Genomic DNA, 22,505 nt, shown 5'->3' with positions numbered 1-22,505 from the left:
TGCCTTCCATTGAGGACCAGTATACTGTACAAGTCAAAAAGAGGGCTATCTAGAAAATATCTAGAGGCCCCTCGCATCCTGGACCTAAACTGTTTCAACTCCTATCCTCAAAACGACGCTATAGGGCACTGCACACCAGAACAACTAGACACAAGAACAGTTTTTTCCTGAACGCCATCTAAATTATTTGCCAAACAAATAATTCCCTTTTACTAAGTCTGCACTACTATTAATCTTCTCATCGTTCCGATCCCCCATCTCCTTCCACTTATGACTCTATGACTGTAACTTTGTTGCTTGTAACCTTATGATTTATATTGTTTCCTGATTTTATATTTGTACCCTGTGACTATCATTAAGTGTTGTACCTTATGATTCTTGACGAATGTATTTTGTCTTTTTATGTACGCTGAGAGCATATGCACCAAAGGCAAATTCCTTGTATGTCCAATCACACTTGGCCAATAAAGAATTCTATTCTATTCTATTCTATTCTATTCTATTCTATTCTATTCTATTCTATTCTATTCTATTCTATTCTATATCCTATTCTATCCTATCCTATTACATTCAATTCCATATTTTCTATTCTATTCTATTCTATTCTGTTCTGTTCTGTTCTGTTCTGTTCTGTTCTGTTCTGTTCCCTATCCTATCCTATCCTATCCTATCCTATCCTATCCTATCCTATCCTATTCCATTCCATTCCATTCCATTCCATTCCATTCCATATTTTCTATTCTGTTCTGTTCTGTTCCATTCTATTCCCTATCCCATCCCATCCCATCCCATCCCATCCCATCCCATTCTATTCTATTCCCTATCCTATCCTATCCTATCCTATCCTATCCTATCCTATCCTATCCTATCCTATTCCATTCCATTCCATTCCATTCCATATTTTCTATTCTGTTCTGTTCTGTTCCATTCTATTCCCTATCCTATCCCATCCCATCCCATCCCATCCCATCCCATCCCATCCCATCCCATTCTATTCTATTCTATTCTATTCTATTCTATTCTATTCTATTCCCTATCCTATCCTATCCTATCCTATCCCATTCCATTCCATATTTTCTATTCTGTTCTGTTCTGTTCCATTCTATTCCCTATCCTATCCTATCCTATCCTATCCTATCCTATCCTATCCTATCCTATCCTATCCTATCCTATCCTATTCTATCCTATTCCATTCCATTCCATTCCATTCCATATTTTCTATTCTATTCTATTCTATTCTATTCTATTCTATTCTGTTCTGTTCTGTTCTGTTCTGTTCTGTTCTGTTCTGTTCTATTCTATTCTATTCTATTCTATTCTATTCTATTCTATTCTTGTCAATGTTTAGGACTTCAGAGACCTTCGGAAGACTAAATTAGCCGTTCCTGATCTGTTTATCACTGACAGTCTTACCTCTTTCATCTTTTAATCTTATCTCGATCTCATCGCGAGTACGGTTTCCCTGTTTAGTCTCACACCCATTTCCCTTTCCTCAGCCAACTGTTAGCTTGTGAGCTCCTTAAGGCAGACATATAGAAACTGACACTGACACTCACGTTTGTGGAGATGTAAACGACAGCAGTGGCTCATGGGAAACCACTTCCGCAGCCAAGCGCTTGCCACCACAATCGCACACCATGTGTTCACACGACACCGTCTGTGCACCAGGACCTACTGAACCGGCCCCACCTGCCTCTCACAAGATGCTCATCAAATAGCTTGCCTTTGCTTCCAAGCAGGGACTGCAAAAATTGACTTTTATCATTAAAAAAATAAAAATAAAATAAAATTCAGAGCTAGGTTGAATGCTATTGCTTCAGTGGCTGACATATTATGCAGGTTGAGGTTTTTTTAAATTTATTTATTTACATTTATATCCCGCCCTTCTCCGAAAACTCAGGGCGGCTTACACTATGTTAAGCTTTTTTTTTTTTTTAATGTACGTTTTATTTGTACATTTTTCTTTATCACACATAAGTGCGTCATATACAGTGTATTGTCTGAGTCAACTTATTTATACAGTAGTGACCAAAATTGTGGAAGCCTTTTGGGAAAAGTGTATTTTCTAAAACTGGCTAATAACACCACTTTTTTATATAAAAAGAATAAAGAAACCTACACAAAGAAACCTCTGGTTAGTATTTGCCTGGGAAGCTATTGGAAAATATTAGAGAAAGTAGACTTTGCTGAGGAGTGAAATTGTCTGTCTGTCTGTCTGTCTGTCTGTCTGTCTGTCTGTCTGTCTGTCTGTCTGTCTATCTATCTATCTATCTATCTATCTATCTATCTATCTATCTATCTATCTATCTATCTATCTATCTATCTATCTCCTTTCTGAGCTTGGTTGTTTTCTTGCAGATGTTTCATTACCCAAACTAGCTAATATCAGCTTATCTAGTGCTAGTGATGACTAATCATTTCCACCCTGAGCTACAAACATTTTCTTTTTTAGCATAATCATATGAGTTGGGTTAGGCTAAGAGAGAGTGATTGGCCCAGGATCACCCAGTCGGTTTTCATAGCTAAAATGGGACTAGAACTATCTATCTATCTATCTATCTATCTATCTATCTATCTATCTATCTATCTATCTATCTATCTATCTATCTATCTATCTATCTATCTATCTATCTCCTTTCTGAGCTTGGTTGTTTTCTTGCAGATGTTTCATTACCGAAACTAGGTAACATTAGCAGTGCTTGAAGGGAGTGAGGTATGTGGAGAGGAGGAGGAGGAGGAGGAGGAGGAGGAGGAGGAGGAGGAGGAGGAGGAGAAGGAGGAGGAGGAGGAGGAGGAGGAGGAGGAGGAGGAGGAGGAGGAGGATTGTGGGATTCTTGGTGCTCTCTGAGCTTGGTTGTTTTCTTGCAGATGTTTCATTACCCAAACTAGCTAATATCAGCTTACCTAGTGCTAGTAATGACTAGTCATTTCCACCCTGAGCTACAAACATTTTCTTTTTTGGCATAATCCTGTGAGTTGGGTTGGGCTAAAAGTGAGTGACTGGCCCAAGATCACCCAGTCAGTTTTCATGGCTAAGATGGGACTAGAATTATCTATCTATCTATCTATCTATCTATCTATCTATCTATCTATCTATCTATCTATCTATCTATCTATCTATCTATCTATCTATCTATCTATCTATCTATCTATCTATCTATCTATCTATCAAACCTACTTGTATGACTGCCAAGAAACCTATTAGATCATCAGAAATCTTCATTTTTAAAAAAAGAGTTAAAAAGCCATTGTATGCAAGGCTGTTGTTTTTAACTATTTATTTTCTGTGAGTTGATGTTCTTTTTTGTTGTGTTTCAGGGCCTTTTGGTTTTATTCAGTGCAGTCCAAGGACTGTTCCAAAAGGCAGCCTATAAAAGCTTTTACGTGACTAAAACCTATCATGTATAAAATCGATTGGAAGATGTTTTAGCTAGTAAAAGGGCATTTTTGGTTCTCAGCCTAAGGTCACGGTAACATTCAGAGGGCTTCTCTTTGGAAATATCCGAGATGAAATAGCTCAAAAAATACACTTTCAAAATATATATTCATTTGCTCTTTTTTGTCGCCTACAATAAGCACTAAAAGTGCTAAGGAATTGAATCTACATGCAGACAACATTAGTAGCACAGTTCTTCATGAAATTTCTTTCAACGAATGAAGGATTGTAGCCCCCTAGTAGGAAAGAGAAGAATTAGACCTACTCTATTACACACAATTTTATTTATTTCTTTATTTGTCAAGCATATATTAGATAACAGATAAAAGTATAAACATAATTTGAATATAGGAAATGGATATGGATAAATGGGGACAACGGGACAGGGACGGTAGGCACGTTGGTGCGCTTATGTATGGCCCTTACAGACCTCTTAGGAATGGGGTGAGGTCAACAGTAGACAGTCTAAGGTTAAAGTTTTGGGGGTTTGGGGAATAATAATAATAATAATAATAATAATAATAATAATAATAATAATAATAATAATAATAGTAGTAGTAGTAGTAGTAGTAGTAGTAGTAGTAGTAACAACAACAACAGCAACAACAACAGCAACAACAACAACAGAGTTGGAAGCCTTGGAGGCCTTCTAGTCCAACCCCCTGCCCAGGCAGGAAACCCTACACCATCTCAGACAGATGGTTATCCAACAAGAAACTACAGAGTCAGGTAGTGCATTCCAGGCATTGACCACTCTGTTACTGAAGTAATATTTTCTGCAATCGAGTTTGGAGCGGTTTATTTTGCGTTTGTATCTATTGTTTGCTCGTGTATCGTTGTAGTTGAAACTGAAATAGTCGTCGACAGGTAAGACTTTGTAGCAGATAATTTTATATACTATGCTTATGTCAGACCAAAATCGGCATAGTTCTAAATTGTCTAAACCCAAAATTTCAAGTCTGGTGGCATAAGGTATTTTATTGCAGGTAGATGAATGGAGGACTCTTCTCATGAAATATCTCTGGACTCAATTGTATTAATATCTGATATGCAGTGTGGGTTCCAGACAGAAGAGCTGTATTCGAGAATTGGTCTAGCAAATATTTTGTATGCTGTAGTTAGTAGTACAATATTACCAGAGAAGAAGCTACACAAGATTAGGTTAACAAGTCCTAATGCCTTTTTGTTGTTGGCAATGTTGTTACAGTGGGCTCTGGCACTTAGATCTTTAAAAATTAGTACACAACTCACATGTTCACATTTGCTATCCTATCCCTAGGTGACCATTCAGATTTTATTACACTTGAGCTAGTCTGCAACAGCTTTCTGATAAGGAGAAAAAGAAGGTGGACTTTCCTCTTGCGAGCACTGTTTAAAATCAAATGGACCAAGAAACAGTTTGGTGAAGTGGTTAAGGCATCAGGCGAGAAACTGGAAGGCTGGGAGTTCTAGTCCCATTTTAGATGTAAGCCAGCTGGTGTCAGGCCTGGAAGCCATCTTTTGCATTGGGCCTTCAGGCCTGCCACATTTACTGCAATGGGAAACTGGGAGGGGGGATTGTATGGAGCAGGGTTGATATGTAGTCATAATAACATTCCTTTCTCAAAGAGTCAAGGATATCTTGCCCTGCACCTGGAAGGGTATGGCTGGGAGGCATTTCCAGTTGGGATGGTGCATTGATTGGACCATGTGATGGACATGTGGGTTCTGGGCAGGGACTTGGACTTTCCTTTGGGTGGGGAAAACCCGGAAGCTGTCAGATTCAGCTTTTCCCAGATGTGCCAATATGACATCTCTAATAAAATGGAACTTTGAGGAACTTCAAGCCTTGAAGTCTTTTTTCACTGGGGATGTTACTTGAAACCCTGACAGCTGGGTGACCCTGGGGCCACTCCTCTCTTTCAGCTCCAAAAAGGAGACAATGGCAATCTACTTCTAAAAAAGTCTTGCAAACAAACTCTCCAAGAATTAAACACTATTGGAAAACAAAGAAGAAAACATGAAATACTAAACACTGTTTTCAATGACATGAGCTCAGAAATGAAGGCTTCCAGGAGTCCCATTTTTGCTGCAAGACATCATAGAATACATTTAGGACATTTAAGAGAATTTCTGATTTTGGGGGAATAGGAGAACTTTGACACACATTCATCCCTTCATTCGCCCTCCTCTGCCTAGCTCCCATACACACTTGGAGAATGTAGAGGTTCTACCATTTCACAAGATCTAAAATGGACAGCTAACATCAAAAATGTCATCAAAAAAGGACAACAAAGAATGTTTTTTCTGCGCCAACTCAGAAAGCTCAAACTGCCCAAGGAGCTGCTGATCCAGTTCTACAGAGGAATGATTGAGTCTGTCAACTGCACCTCTATAACTGTCTGGTTTGGTTCTGCAACCCAACAAGTCAGACACAGACACAGAACTGCAGAAAAAGCAATGGCTACCAACCTGCCTTCCATTGAGGACCTGTATACTGCATGAGTCAAAAAGAAGGATGTGAAAATATCTACAGACCCCTCACATCCTGGACATAAACTCTTTCAACTCCTACCCTCAAAACGACGCTATAGGGCACTGCACACCAGAAAAACTAGACAGAAGAATAGCTTTTTCCTGAAGGCCATCACTCTGCTGAACAAATAATTCCCTCAACACTGTCAAACTATTTACTAAATCTGCACTACTATTAATCTTCTCATTGTTCCCATCACCCATCTCCTTCCACTTATGACTGTAACTTTGTGCTCGTATCCTTACAATTTATACTGATATTGTTTCCTGATTGCTTATTTGTACCCTATGACTATCATTAAGTGTTGTATCTTAGCATTCTTGATGAACGTATCTTTTCTTTTATGTACACTGAGAGCATATGCACCAAGACAAATTCCTTATGCGTCCAATCACACTTGGCCAATAAAAATTCTATTCTATTCTATTCTAGAGGCAAAACCTCAACCAATAGTAGAGAATATTTGTAGCTCGGGGTTGAACTGATGCTCTCTTAACTTGGTTGTTTTCTTACAGACTTTCACTACTGAACTAGGTAATGTCATCCATGCACTTTGCTCTGGTTTGGCTGGAAGCACCAATTGCCTTCTTGATACAAGAGAGCCTAGCAATCATAAGTCCCATTCATACTACTTCTTAGACTACTTCAAAGAACTTTATTGGGAGCTGCCTTTATGACCACTTGGAAATTACAGCTGGTCTGAAATGCTGTGGTCCATACAGTAAATGCCACCCATTGTTGGGAGCATATTACAATTTCAGTCCCTGCACTGAACTCTGATAGGTTTTCTGATGCTGCTTTGGACTTATAAAGCTTTTATATAAAGCTTTATAAAGAAATTTACAACTTGGGACTTTGTTATCTCCCAAACAGCTTATTCCCAAACAGAATTGGCTTGACTACTATCAATCAATCAGAATCAATCAATCAGGACTGGACGCTAAAACATATGAAAATCGGGATTCCCTATGCACAGTCACTTATGCCCTCATCACTTCCCGCCTGGACTACTGCAATGCTGTCTACATGGGGCTCCCCTTGAAGCGCACCCGGAGGCTCCAACTGGTCCAGAATGCGGCTGCGCGGGTAATAGAGGGAGCAACTCGAGGCTCCCATGTAACACCTCTCCTGCGCAAGCTGCACTGGCTTCTGGTGGTCTTCCAGGTGCAATTCAAGGTGCTGGTTACCACCTTTAAAGCGGTCCATGGCATAGGACCGAGTTATTTACGGGACCGCCTGCTGCTACCAATTGCCTCCCATTGACCAGTGCGCTCCCATAGGAAGGGTCTCCTCAGGGTGCCATCTGTCAGACAATGTCGACTGGTGACCCCCAGGGGGAGGGCCTTCTCCGTGGGGGCCCCTGCCCTCTGGAACGAGCTGCCTCCAGGGATACGTCAACTCCCTGACCTCCGGACCTTCTGACGCGAGCTGAAGACATTTTTGTTCCATCGCACAGGGCTGGCCTAATAGTTTTAATGGGGGTTTTTATTAAAGTTTTAATCCTTCTTAGCCAAATTGAATTAGTTTTTTAAAAATGTTTTTAATTTTTGTGATTGTTGTCTTACTTGGCTGTAAACCGCCCTGAGTCCTTCGGGAGAAGGGCGGTATATAAATTAAAATAAATAAATAAATAAATAAATAAATAAATAAATGAAGAACGGTTGCAGAAACTGGGTATGTCTAGTTTAATGAAAAGAAGAACCAGGGGTGACATGATAGCAGTATTCTGATATCTCAGGGGTTGCCACAAAGAAGAGGGAGTCAAGCTATTCTTCAAAGCATCTGAAAGCAGGACAAGAAGCAATGGGTGGAAACTAATCAAGGAGAGAAGCAACTTAGAACTAAGGAGAAATTTCCTGACAGTTAGAACAATTAATCAGTGGAACAACTTGCTTCCAGAAGTTGTAAATTCTCCGACATTGGATGTTTTTAAGAAGTGATTGGATGACCATTTGTCTGAAGTGGTGTAGATTTTCCTGCCTAAGCAGGGGGTTGGACTAGAAGACCTCCAAGGTCCCTTCCAACTCTGTTATTCTAAGAGAAGATAGAGCTGGAAGGGATGTTGGAAGTCTTCTAGCCCAATCCATGATCAAGCAGGAGACTCTATACCATTTCAGATAGGTGGCTGTCTAGTCTCTTCTTAAAAACCTCCAGTGATGGAGCATCCACAACTTCTGGAGGCCAGCTGTTCCACTGGTTAATTGTCCTCACTGTTAGCAAGTTTCTCCTTGATTCCAGGTTGCTTCTCTCCTTGATTCGTTTCTATCCGTTGTTTCTTGTCTTGCCTTCTGGTGCTTTGGAAAATAAGCTGACCCCCCCCACACACACACTTCTTCTTGGCAGCCCCTCAAATCCTGGGAGACTGCTATCATGTCATGCAAGTTGATCTCTGACACCGTTGTGCTTCTGAGGAGCCAAAGGCTCCGTAGCCAGAAGACATGACTTTTTCAATAGCACCGTTGGCTTTCTGCAACAGCCTTCCAGTGAAGATCTGACTCGATCCTCTGTGATTGCTTTAAGGGAATTGTTAAACGTTGAGCTGCTTCACGGAGCATTTATAATCTAGAATTAGCCATCAATGTGTGTATTGATTCAACACGATAGTGTGTGTTTTAGTCCATTATATTTGATGACTTTATGGTTTATTGATTAGCTGCTTTTAATTAGTTTACAATGGATGCTTTAGTCATTTTCTATGTGTCTTGTAAACTGCCAGAGGTGTATTTGATTGGAGTGGGATAGAAAGGCAAAGGGAGGAAGGTCAGAAGAAATCTCAGGGGGAAACCCACATTTGTTGCACATAAAAATCAATAGGAGGTCACCACGTTGACTGGAAACCGAAATGCTTATGAGGAATTATACTAAATCAACCTCAGCCTTGAAAGCCCCAGTCCCTAAATGGCGATTATGACTGTTACTTTGTTGCTTGCATCCTTACAGTGTATATTGATATCATTTCCTGATTGCTTATTTGTATTATTTGTACCCTATTGTATTCTACTCTACTCTACTCTACTCTACTCTACTCTACTCTACTCTACTCTACTCTACTCTACTCTACTCTACTCTACCCTACCCTACTCTATTCTACTCTACTCTACTCTACTCTACCCTACCCTACCCTACCCTACCCTATTCTATTCTACCCTACCCTACCCTACCCTACCCTACCCTACCCTACCCTATTCTATTCTACTCTACTCTACCCTACCCTACCCTACCCTACCCTATTCTATTCTACTCTACCCTACCCTATCCTATCCTACCCTACCCTACCCTACTCTATTGCTAGTTCATTTGCTGAAAACTGATTCTTTAGCTTTTCAGAGTAGCTTCTTTTCACTGCTCTGATCTCCCTTGTTAGTGCATTTCTGGGCTGATTGTACAGCATTTTATCACCTTTTCTGTAGGCTTCCTCTTTGGAATGTCGTAGCTGCTTAAGTTTAGGTGTGAACCAAGGTTTGTTGTTACTATATATTCGCAAGTTCCTTGTAGGTACACATAGGTCTTCAAAGAAGCTGACATATGATATTACAGTATCTGTGAGTTCATCCAGGTCTGCAGAGGTATCTTTAAAAATATTCCAATCAGTGCAGTCAAAACATGCCTGTAGCTTTAATTTTGATTCCTCCGTCCAGGTCTTCACTGATTTAATTATTGGTTTTGTGGCTTTAAGTCTTTGCCTGTAAGCAGGTACAAGGTGAATCATGCAATGATCAGAGTGTCCTACAGCTGCACGTGGTAAAGACCAATAAGCATCTTTTAGTGTTGTGTAGCAATGGTCTAGAGTATTCTTGCCTCTGGTGGGACAATTGACATGCTGAAAGTATTTTGGTAGCTCTTTCCTTAAGTTTGCCTTGTTTAGATCTCCCAAAACAATGGCCAGTGAATCAGGGTGTTTGGCTTCAGCCTCCATGATTTGGTCAGCTAGAGTTCGTAATGCCTTGTTTACACAGGCTTGTGGTGGGACATAAACAGCAATTAGAAGAAATGAGGAAAATTCATGAGGTGAATAGTAAGGTTTGCAGTTGATAATTAGAGTCTCTAAATTATTGTCACAGAATTTGTAAATTATTTTAAAATCTTGACACCAGTTTCTGCTAATATATAGGCATAAGCCTCCTCTTTCTTTTTACCAGATGTTTCTGGAATCCTGTCTGATCATTCAATCTGAAACCCTGGAATGTTCAGGCTGCTATTTTCAATTGATTCATTTAACCAGGTTTCAGAGGACTGCTGAATTGCGAAAATCAGAATAGTATTTGTTTAAGAGGAGTATTTCATCCATCTTATTTGCAAGTGAGCGTATATTTGTTAGGAAAATTGAAGGCAGAGGAGTTTTAATGCGACTTCTTAATCTGTTTAAGATCCCAGCTCGTTTACCTCTCTTTCTTCGTTTCCGTCGTTTGTTTTTTTTGGTAATCCATGGCTCCGTGGGAATTGCCTCCTCCTGTATTAGAATCTCCTCTGTGTTTGTAAAGACAGGTGGGGGTGAGATCAAAGAAAGCTGCTCCTTAAAGAAATGTTCCTTAATTTTTAGCAGATGGTCTTGTGAGTAGGAAATCCGTAGTGAATCACAGAGAACAATTAGAAATAAAGAAACAATTAGAGAGCATTTCACCGAGGCAGCCTTCGTCGGCGCCATCTTGGGGGGAAAAAACATGTGTTATGCTCTTGTTACCTCTCACCTGGACTACTGCAATGCTCTCTCTACATGGGGCTCCCCTTGAAGAGCACCCAGAGACTCCAGTTAGTCCAGAATGCAGCTGCGCGGGTGATAGAGGGAGCTGTTCGGAGCTCCCATATAACACCAATCCTGCGCAAGCTGCACTGGCTTCCAGTGGTCTTCCGGGTGCACTTCAAGGTGTTGGTTACCACCTTTAAAGCGCTCCATGACTTAGGGCCGGGTTACTTATGGGATGCCTACTGCCACCATTTGCCTCCCACAGACCCGTGCGCTCTCACAGAGAGGGACTCCTTAGGGTGCCGTCAGCCAAGCAATGTTGTCTGGCGGCCCCCAGGGGAAGGGCCTTCTCTGTGGGGGCTCCTACCCTATGGAACAAATTTCCCCCTGGACTCCGACAGCTTCCTGACCTTCGGACCTTTCGCCGCGAGCTTAAACCCTATCTATTTTTCCGCGCAGGACTGGCATAGAATTTTTAGAAGTTTCTATGGGTTTTAATTTTTAATTTGTTTTTACGGTTTTAAATATATTTTAAATTTTGGGCCAAATTTTGAATAAGTTTTTTAGTTTTTTTTTGTTTGTTTGTTTACATTTATACCCCGCCCTTCTCCGAAGACTCAGGGCGGCTTACAGTGTATAAGGCAATAGTCTCATTCTATTTGTATATTTTTACAAAGTCAACTTATTGCCCCCCCAACAATCTGGGTCCTCATTTTACCTACCTTATAAAGGATGGAAGGCTGAGTCAACCTTGGGCCGGGCTCGAACCTGCAGTAATTGCAGGCTTTGTGTTCTTAATAACAGGCCTTACCAGCCTGAGCTAAACCGGTTTTTGTTTTATTTATATTGTATGTACTTTGTCTGTTGTTTTTATTTGGCTGTTAACCGCCCTGAGTCCTTTGGGAGAAGGGCGGTATACAAATTAAAATATTATTATTATTATTATTATTATTATTATTATTATTATTATTATTATTATTATTATTATTATTATTATTATTATTATTATTATTATTATTATTATTATTATTATTATTATTATCTAGACCATTCAAGGAAGTCAACAGGATGTCATATAAAGTGGTTGCAGAGATGAGCAGGGAAATAACGTTATTGGCGTGCAGCCTTATATAAGCAGTCCTTTTCTTCATTACAGAAACAACTTTCTCGATTAGAATCCCTTGGATGGAGCATCATCTGTCCTTGCTTGTTCATTTATGAGTTTTTCCCCAACTTGTTTTATTTCGAGGAGATACTTTCTGTCTGGTTGCTTCGATGTCTGTCTGCATGCATTTGAATCTTAAGTTTCACACCCATAGACCCCATATGCAATACTATTACTTTTATTTCTTTATTTTATTTCTTTCTTCAAATTTATTTAATGTCTATATCTCGGTGTGGGGTTCTACTCTAGGTGGCTTTTCACACTTACGACTGTTGCAGCATCCCCACAGTCACCTGAATAAAATTCAGTTGCTTGACAACTGACTCTTATTTATGACGGTCGCCGTGTCCAGGAGTCACGCCATTTCCCCTTTTTGCAACCTTCTGACAAGCAACGTCGATGGGGAAACCAGATTCAACACAGATTTAACACAGAGAATCATCTATTGCAATATCCTTCCTGTAAAAGACTACTTCAGCTTCAATCGCAATAATACAAGAGCAAACAATAGATTCAAACTTAATGTCAACCGCTTCAAACTTGACTGCAGAAAATATGACTTCTGTAACAGAGTTGTTAATGCTTGGAACTCATTACCTGACTCTATAGTCTCTACTCAAAATCCCAAAATCTTCAACCAAAAACTGTCTACTAATGACCTCACCCCATTCCTAAGAGGACTATAAGGGGCGTGCATAAGAGCACAAAAGTGCCTACCGTTCCTCTCCTATTGTTCCCTTTCGTTTTAACAAATTAACATGGTTGTTCCATGCTTTTGCTTATATATATATATTTCTTTTATAATGTGTTGATTTTCTTATGTTGATGTTTGTGTATACTGTTGTGACAAAATGAAATAAAATAAAAAAAATAAAAAAAGATTCAGTTAACAACCATGTTCAAGCGTTGCTGACTGATGGGGCGAGCTCCCATCATTTGCTCCAGCTCTGCCAATGCAGTAGTTCAAAAATGGCCAATTGAGAGTAGATAGATGGGTACCACTTCCATGGGCCACTTAATGAAGACATGAAAGGAGCCCCAAACTGAGTTTCCTCTGGGGAATGGTGATGTTACTGGCTAATCCTTCAAACCAGTAGCGCCTCAATGTTTCCAAAATGAGAGCGAGAGAGCAAGGAAGGAAATGAAAGGAAGGGCCTCTGGTGGCTCAGACTGCTAAGACAGTCTATTATTAACACAGCTGCTTGCAATTACTGCAAGTTCAAGTCCCACCAGGCCCAAGGTTGACTCAGCCTTCCATCCTTTATAAGGTAGGTAAAATGAGGACCCAGATTGTTGGGGGCAATAAGTTGACTTTGTATATAATATACAAATGGATGAAGACTATTGCTTAACATAGTGTAAGCCGCCCTGAGTCTTTGGAGAAGGACGGGATATAAATGCAAATTTTAAAAAAAAGGAGTATAAACAGAACAGAAATAAAATAATAGAAACATAAAATAAACAAGGAAAAAAGAAGACAATAAAAATACATCGATTTGATAACCAAAAAGACCAATGGGTAGAGAGCAGAGAGCAAGAATGAGGAGTTGGATACTACCATCAATCCAGCAGCCACCTCCAATGCGAAACTCCCCATTTCTATCTGTTTTATAAATTCAAACGGCCCTTAATCGAGTGAATTCATTCCAGAATTTACAAGTTTATAAAACTTTCCAGGAAGTCTCGGAAGTATATCAATACCCATATTGGATTGAAGATTAATCATTAGGTGAATTACTTAAAGTTGCATATCCTTGTGTTAGCCATCTGTTTAGACTTTGGATGGGGTAGTGGGAGAAGCGTGTATTGAAATGATTTGATTTAAGGCGAGATTTCTTTGCCCTCCTTGAGTAAACAGCTTTGGATATGAATCATTTATCTTCAAAAACATTTGCTCCAAGATTTGCTTATATTTCCAGCATTGTTTGCTTCCTGTTTTGTTGCTGAAAAATTCATGGGAGGCCATTGCGGCTCTAGGATTATGCTTCATACTCTCAGAACTTGGCAAGATATTTTTCTAAATTTTAGAAACCCAAGATAACAACTCTGAAGTTGGATAAGCTGTAATCCTTGAAGAAAATCAAAGTAAGTCTGAGGTTTAGGCCCGAATCATATACAATACATTTCTGCACAAAAATATACCGAAAGAGAAAGCCAGAATATACAAGTAATTCCAAATCTCCAGAGTTTGCAAACATCTGGATTATTTCGGTCAGGGATATTACAGCCTTTCAAAGACTTTTTTTTCAATGTAAGTATATAAGTTGGAAACTCAAGGAATATCTCGGCTCTTGACATATGAGATATTTTCAGGGATAGCTGTTGGCACAAAATTCTATCTCAGTAGATAAAAGTAAATGCTCCCTCAACTAAAACTCAACTCCTTTGACTTTATGAACATATCCCTATTTTCTTCACCACATGGTGCATGTGGTTTGACATTGTTTTTATTTAAGATAATTTGGGTTCCAAGCATTTGATTATGCTATATATTTACTTCTCAAGCTTATAGGCCACTTAAAACAACTCTAACAAGCATCCCAATTATGGCTGTGAAAGTTGGACCATAAGGAAGGCTGAGCACCAAAGAATGGAGGCCTTTGAACTCTGGTGCTGGAGAAGACTCCTGAGAGTCCCTTGGACTGCAAGGCAATCAAACATGGTTGATCCTAGAGGAGATCAACCATGACTGTTCTTTAGAAGGCCAGATCCTGAAGATGAAACTGAAATGCTTTGGCCATCTAATGAGAAGGAAGGACTCACTGGAGAAGAGCCTAATGCTGGGAGTGATTGAGGGCAAAAGAAGAAGGGGACGACAGAGAACGAGGTGGCTGGATGGAGTCACTGAAGCAGTCGGCGTGAGCTTAAATGGACTCCAGAGGATGATAGAGGATAGGAAGGCCTGCAGGAACATTGTCCACGGGGTCACGATGGGTTGGACATGACTTCTCAACTAACAACAACAACAAACAAGCATCTAATTCATGTATTAGTTTCCGAAACGAAAGAACATTTCTCATGGGAACTTTAACTTTCTTGATCCCATCTTGGTCCTATCTGAAAAAGAAATTGGTTTAAGAAATATTGGAGCTTTTAGCTTTGTTTTGATATTGTTCACCATAGCCTCTGATTGGTACCAGTTGAAGGTGAACAATGGTGGAAGAGAGTCAGCAGTGGCTTTCCAATATTTTTGCCACTGGTTTGCCATGCAAGCACATGCTCGCATCATGGACGCGCCTTCTTCTGCATGAACCCGGACTTCTGCACATGCACTTGCTAGCTCGCTTATCTTCCACACATGTACCCGGCCTCAAAAACATGCCTAAATAGGACAGCATAGAACCAGGGTGGATAGGTAGGTGGATGGGTACCCACGATCTCTGCTACCAGTTCACGATCTCCGCTACCAGTTCGTCTGAATCGGTACGAACCGGCTGAATACCACCTCTGAAGAGAGTCTCCTAAACGCACATGCACATGTCGTGTTTAACCAGTTCATTTTTCCCATTTTTAAAACTCTGCACTTTTGAATGAGATGAGTAATTCACAAGTTAATCACCTACTTTTAAATAATTCAAAAAATGCATCCCAAACGAAAACAGTCAAATACTGCCGGCAGCCATGCTCCAATATTGCTTCCTCTTTCCTCCCATGCTGTTCTGTCCATGAATACAAAGTGAGCAGAGAATGCCTTTTTCGAAAACACTTGTGAAAATAGAAGCTACAGCTCCAATAACTTGTTTCTGTGTGAACCACCAGACCATTTAGCCCTGTGACCTGGAGAGCAATCACTGAACACAAATGCATCAGATGGGTCAATTTCTTTTCTGCTGTGGTTTACAGTACTGACATGTGTAGGCATATTTACTAGAACAAAAATAAGGAGAGGAACTACGGATGGAGTGAAAGGGAAATAGTCGGCTGTAGAAATAAATATTTTCCATTCAAGAGACAACTACTTCACAGCGGACTCGATCGGGGTGACATATAAGATAGAAACTCAGTGTTTCTGATCTGCAGTCCAAGGTGAATATGGAAGTTTCACTTAAGGAAGTTTGGTAGAAGTTCCAAAGGTTTTGCTTTTATTTAAAAGTTACAGGTACAGTATTATGGGTCTATGACTTGACTCCGCAAGCTCGATGCAGCCACTAGGGGGCAACCTTCTTGCTACTGCTGACTCCTTGCTCCTAACTCATTTCCACAATCTCTTTGCAGGACATCTCAACACCACAAATTCTCTTTGGGGGCAACTTGCTGCAGCCGCTGGATGGAGAGTTGGGTGAATGGGCAGTTGGGTTGTCAGAGGAGGGCAGTGATGGGCGGAGCGGGACCAGATGGGAAGCAACTGGGATGGAGTGTCAGAATGGTAAACCCCTGCTCCCCAACAAATAAAAGCAGCTTCGGGAAGCAATGAAGTCAGGAAGTGAGTGGGGTCACTCCCAGCTACTACAGCCCCTCCTATCATCACCCTTCTCTGACAGCCCACTCACCCACCCATCTCTCCATCCGGGGCCTTTAGCAAGTTGTCCCCAATTTATGGTGTAGAGATGTCCTGCAAAGTGATGGCAGCAGTGAGTTGTCAGCAAAGAATCAGCAAGAAGGCTGCCCTCTGCTGGCCATGTTGAGCTAGTGGCCTGGAGTCCTCCCATTCCGCCAGTATGTATTGTATCTTGTCAGATTATATTCATCAACTGGAATAGGATATGGTGACAAGGTCAGCCAGTATATAGGCATAGCAACTAAGACAGCCAATGAGGGCTGTTTGGGAGCTGAGACAGACTTGAGTCTTAGTCTGCAGCTTCTGAGTCTGTGCAGAGAAACTGAAACTAGTCTGCTCTGCTGAAATGAAACTAACTGTTCTCTCCTGCCTTGTGTTTTGCTTGTAACTGCTACTACGTTAAAGAAGAATCTATATTGGTATTTTAAATTTACTTCATGTATTATTGTGTATATAAATAAGTTAATGAATCCTGCTGCATCAGTCTACCTGTGTGTGCTTTCTGGATTTAATTTCTGCAACAAACTTTGACATATCTCATACGTGTAATGATGCAACTCATACAGATGATATTCCCATCCTTTGTCTGATGGTATGTGTGTTCTCATCATGGCTTCCTCCATGATTTGACTGCATATTGTGTGATTTTTTTTTAATTCTAGCGGACGGGGTAGAATTTAAAGCATGTATTATTTCTTCGACATATCGTAACAAATAAATAGCTAGTGAAAACTGAAGCATGAATTATGAGATTGCAACTGCTGTATTTACTGAAAGCTGGTACCTACGGAGATAAAAATCTCAATTTGGTGTATTTATGAACTTCCTATTTTCCAATAAGTCAAAAATCAGAGGGGTTTCTAGAAATAATAAAAATGTAACAACTATTAATTATTTACCTCCAGAGAAGGTGGGGGGGAAATACTATCCTCCACCCTGGAAAACAGAACTAATCTATTTGGTCAGTCTTTGCATCAGTTTAATGGGTCATGCAATTTAATTATTTAAATTAGGGTTAGTCAATTGACAGTCTGGATTCTCCATTGGGCCTTTTCTCTCAAGGAACTCATTTGTCTCAGATGGTGTTTCGTTTTCTCGGATGAAAACTTCAGTCTAAACAGAAGGCTCTGACAAATTCCTTTGACAAGGAGTTGGCAGAAGTCTGCATCAGCAGAAGTGATGCCATGTGCTTTATTTCTGGGTATCCTCCTCAAAGAGATGACATCCCATGGCAAGCCAGTATTGGAGTATCGCAAGCGCGAAAACAAAAACAGAAGCCACTCTACCAGATGCTCCACAAACTCAGGCAATCTGTTTCTCCCACACCTGTGCACTCACTGAAGCGGAAATTCCAAGGTGTTTTCCTGAGGTTTGTTTCTTCATCGGAGAAATGGACCGATTGCTCCTTCTCTCCTCTACCAGATTGCATTTCATGCTTAGAGAGATGGCTCCTGAAATGTTTGAGATTTGCGGTAAAGTGAGGCTGAAAGGAAGAACTGGGAACAGTTTGCCATCTGACTGGAATGTGGCATGGGGGGGGCTCTTAAGGCAGGTAGCATCTGTCTGTCTCTCTGGTTTAAGTATTGATCGATCGATTGATAGATGATAGATAGAAAATAGAAAATAGAAGATAGATAGATAGATAGATAGATAGATAGATAGATAGATAGATAGATAGATAATATCTCTCTTTCTCTCTCTCTCTCTCTCTCTGCTCTATATATTATCAATGCTCCAAATATTATCAATCTATCTACATCTATCTATCTATCTATCTATCTATCTATCTATCTATCTATCTATCTATCTATCCATCCATCCATCATATCAATGCTCTATATATCTATTATCAATGCTCTATTATCAATCTCTAACTATTATCTATCTATCTATCTATCTATCTATCTATCTATCTATCTATCTATCTATCTATCTATCTATCTATCTATCTATCTTGTCAATGCTCTATATATGTATTATCAATGCTCTATTATCTTTCATTCTATCTATCTATCTATCTATCTATCTATCTATCTATCTATCTATCTATCTATTTTGTCAATGTTCTATATATCTATTTTCAATGCTCAATTATCAATCTCTATTATCTATCTATCTAACTATCTACCTACCTACCTACCTAAATATTTATTATCAATGATCTATCTATCATCCATCTATCTATCTATCTATCTATCTATCTATCTATCTATCTATCTATCTATCTATCTATCTATCATTTTCTATATCTCCTTTGAATTAGTGAATAACATTTTTTTTTTGGAAACAGAATAAGAGCACCACAGATGCCTCACCTAAGATATAAATCTCTCCATAAACCCTACCATAGGCTTTCCATTTCTCTTGTAATCTCAGTATAATCCCTCGATATTTAACAGAAACATTTGTTATGCCCAGACTAATGTCTGCTTTCTAATGTAGGAACCGTAGCAGCAGCAGCCTCATGATGTTGACATGCAAGAGGATCATTTTGTGAGAACAAAAGTTGTGTAATTAAATCAGGTATAACAGTTTTCACCATCTGGGCCTCAGAGGAAGGTTTGAGGGGAGAAAAAATCCTTTTCAGATCTCACCCCCCCCACCTAAAAATTAAGCAGGTATGCAGAAAAGCAGCATATCTGAGAGAATGAAGTGTAGGCTATATAATTTCATAATTTAGCATGAAATCCTCATTTACAGAAGGCTAAAAAGAGTATGTAGTCAGCTTGTTTTCAGCGAAAAGGTGAAATCTAAACTGATTATTGAGGCCCCAGCTGAACAATAAATAAAATTCATTTTATGTTATATTACTTCTTGGGGTTTTTTCCCCCTGTTATTACAAGAGGTGTGTGTGTGTATGTGTGTTTGTTTGTGTGTGTGTGATAAATTAATTCCCCTGATGAAGTGGTCTATTTTTACTCTAGATTAAAAACTGCATTGAAACTTCTCTACCTACAATCTGCTACCTGTTCCTTTCTGAATACACTTTAATTGTCCTCCAGTTAGGTGCAAATATGAGAAGATAGTCAAGGGGAGTGGGGGAAATGACATTAAGAAAGGGCCGGTTTAGCTGAAAGGGCCGGTTTAGCTCACGCTGGTAAAGCCTGTTATTAAGAACACAGTAGCCTGCAATTACTGCAGGTTCGAGCCCGGCCCAAGGTTGACTCAGCCTTCCATCCTTTATAAGGTAGGTAAAATGAGGACCCAGATTGTTGGGGGCAATAAGTTGACTTTGTAAAAAATATACAAAATAGAATGAGACTATTGCCTTATACACTGTAAGCCGCCCTGAGTCTTCGGAGAAGGGCGGGGTATAAATGTAAACAAAACAAAAAAAGATCTTGCTTAGCATAGACCTGGATATGACTCTTCATGGACTGGTCATGCTCACCTTAAAGAAAACAGACTATGGAACATTGTACATCTTGAATTTAAATCCAGACTAGAGAAGACCTCTAAGTATTTTGCATGTCCATTAAAATCTTCCAGCTAACCAGCTCAGTTCCCGAATTGTCAAAACTTTCTTGTTGTTGTATAAACCACTTGGGGCAGTGGAAGGCAGAGCTGCCAGATGAAGGAAGGAGAAAGACTCTTAATTTTTTTTAAAAATAATTCTTGTATAGAAAATCAGCCCCCACCCACCAGAAGAATGAAATATTTGGGGAAATATTAAAAAGGAGGAATTTTATATTTCCTTAAAGGAGTAATGGAGAAACATGTTCTTGGAGGCAGAAAGCAGCTCCTGACTTTCTTAATAGACCCCAGCATTTATTTTGTACCCATTAAGAATGGTTGGGCCTGTGACTTCCAATTTGGCTCCGCTTCGTTGAGAAGCAGTCTTGATTAGACTGCTAACTCCCTAGTCTGTAGAGCTGTCAGGACATTGTAAATATGGTCTGACAGCTTGGAAATCTCTTCCCTCGGGCAAAGAGGGAGAGATGAGCATTCAGGCTGAAGTTGAGTCACCCAAATAAAGCCAGAGAAAAAGCTTCTGAGGCTTGAGGGGAGCTCTCCTTCCATAGCCTGAAAAGCTCCAGACTTGGGGGGGGGGGCATCTGCCTTTTATGGCAGACAAAAACATAGCGTCCAGTCTCCACGGCTGAAATTGATTTATGATGGATTGTAACATGGACGGAGCAGACACTGGAGTTCTAGCATTTGTTTGTAAGAAGACTGCAAGCCCCTGAGGATATATTTGTTGCGAAGATAGGAGAGAAGAAAGCAAATGGTGGTTTTGTGGAATGTGTGTACTGGAAACGAAAGTTAAAGAAATGCTTACTAACAGCTAGTGTGGAATTAGAAGATATATAGGAAGATACTGACTAAATGGAAGAAATGAGAATTTTATGATTTATATTTTTTCTTCCTCTTTGGGATTATAGTGATTTAGAAGAAAAGTTTTTTGAATTTTTCTTTTTTAACTTTTTTTGGTCCGTTATTAGGTTATATTTTTAAAAAATGGCTTTTAAGCAAATAGTACCAAAAGTCACTAAAAACTTTGAAATGTCTTCAGTTCAGATTGAAAAATTAAAAGAAGAAATCAAAAAGGAATTAAGAAACTCTTTACAGGAATTTTTGGAGAGTCGTTTTTTAGAAATAGATCAAAAATTTGATGAAATAGAGAAAGAGATGTTGGATTTTAAGGAAGTGGTGGAAGAGCAGAAGAGGGAAATGAAAATGGTAAAGAATGCAATTGCGCAAATATTAAGCTCTTGTATTCAGATGGAAGATAATCCTGAAGAAATTAATAAAGCTAATTTAGAGTTGCAAAGGAAAATAGAGGAAATTCAAAAGAATCAAAACACTGGAACTTAGATAATAAGATGGAAGATATACAGGCAAAGGTAGATAGGGCAGATGAAGAAAGAGTAATATTACAATATAGATTAATGGAATATGCTATAAGGGTGAGGGGTTTGAAGCAAAGTAGGAAGGAAAATTTAAAAGAGATTTTTACGCAAGCCTTTGCTCAGATAAAGGGTGTGGAGCCAGAAGACTTTGAGATTAATATTGAAAGAATTTATCGTGTTAATTCTTGGTGGGCAAGACAAAATAGAGTACCGAGGGATGTGGTTATTTATTTTACAACTAAAAAGATTAGGTATGAAATTTTGCAAGCCTTTTATAAAAATAAATTTCAAATATTGGGACAAGATATAAAAATGATGAAGGAAATTCCTCCTAAAATGTTAAGAAAGAGAAGAGAATTTGCTTTTTTAGTGGATGAGTTTAAGAAACATCAGATATATTTTAGATGGGAAGTTCCAATGGGTTTGTCAGTGAATTTTAGAGGCAGAAAGTATTTTCTTAATTCAGTTATGAAGGCGAGACATTTTTATATTAATGTTTTAAAGAGTGGGAATCCTTTGTTGTTAGGTGTTAAGTTAATTGGTTTGGAAACGATGGAAAATAGAATAGGAGAGGGGAGGAATGTTTAAGATGTGAATATGATGAATATGGTTAATTTTTGGAATTGATTTGTTTAGGATATAAATTATAGGATTTTTTATTTGCTATTTGTATGGTATAAATCTATGGGTTGATATTATTTAATTGTGAAGGATGGAAAGTAAAATTTATGAATTTAGATAATGTTGTGGATGTAATGATTTTAACTGTTTACTGTTATATTGTGGATGTAGTTTAAATGATTATTTGTTTTAATTGACACATTTATAGACAGTAAAAGTTATGAAGTTAAGCTGGAAATATTGTATTTGAGAGATTTTATTCGAAATGATATTTGATTGATGGAGTAGTATTGGAAGATTGGACATTAAATGTTATGACAATTGAAGAAATATATAAGTGATGAGAATTTGAATTTGGGAAGCTGGATTGTAATTTAAGAAATGGACTTATGAAATTTGAAGGAATATACAAGTGGGTGAAAAAATTTGAATTTGAGAAAATGGATTAATTTTAAAAATGGACTGTAAAAAGCAGTAATATGTGAAGTTGGTATTGCTTCTTTTCTTTTTTCCTTTTTATTATTCTTTCCTATCTCTTTATTTTTATTGTGAGGGGATTTAAAGTTTTAAATTTTTAAAGGTGGGAGGTTATGTATATTTTGTATACTTTAGCTTGTGATTGTTGGTCATAATACCCGGTATTTGCTCTGGGAAGTCCGGCGGGGGGGAAAGGGGAGGGGGGGAAAGGGGGGGAAAATGATACATGGATTGATTATTAATGTACAGTAATGTTTGA

This window comes from Ahaetulla prasina, chromosome 5 (genome assembly GCF_028640845.1).
Source record: "Ahaetulla prasina isolate Xishuangbanna chromosome 5, ASM2864084v1, whole genome shotgun sequence".
NCBI classification, from domain to species: domain Eukaryota; kingdom Metazoa; phylum Chordata; class Lepidosauria; order Squamata; family Colubridae; genus Ahaetulla; species Ahaetulla prasina.
This window is presented reverse-complemented; position numbering follows the sequence as displayed.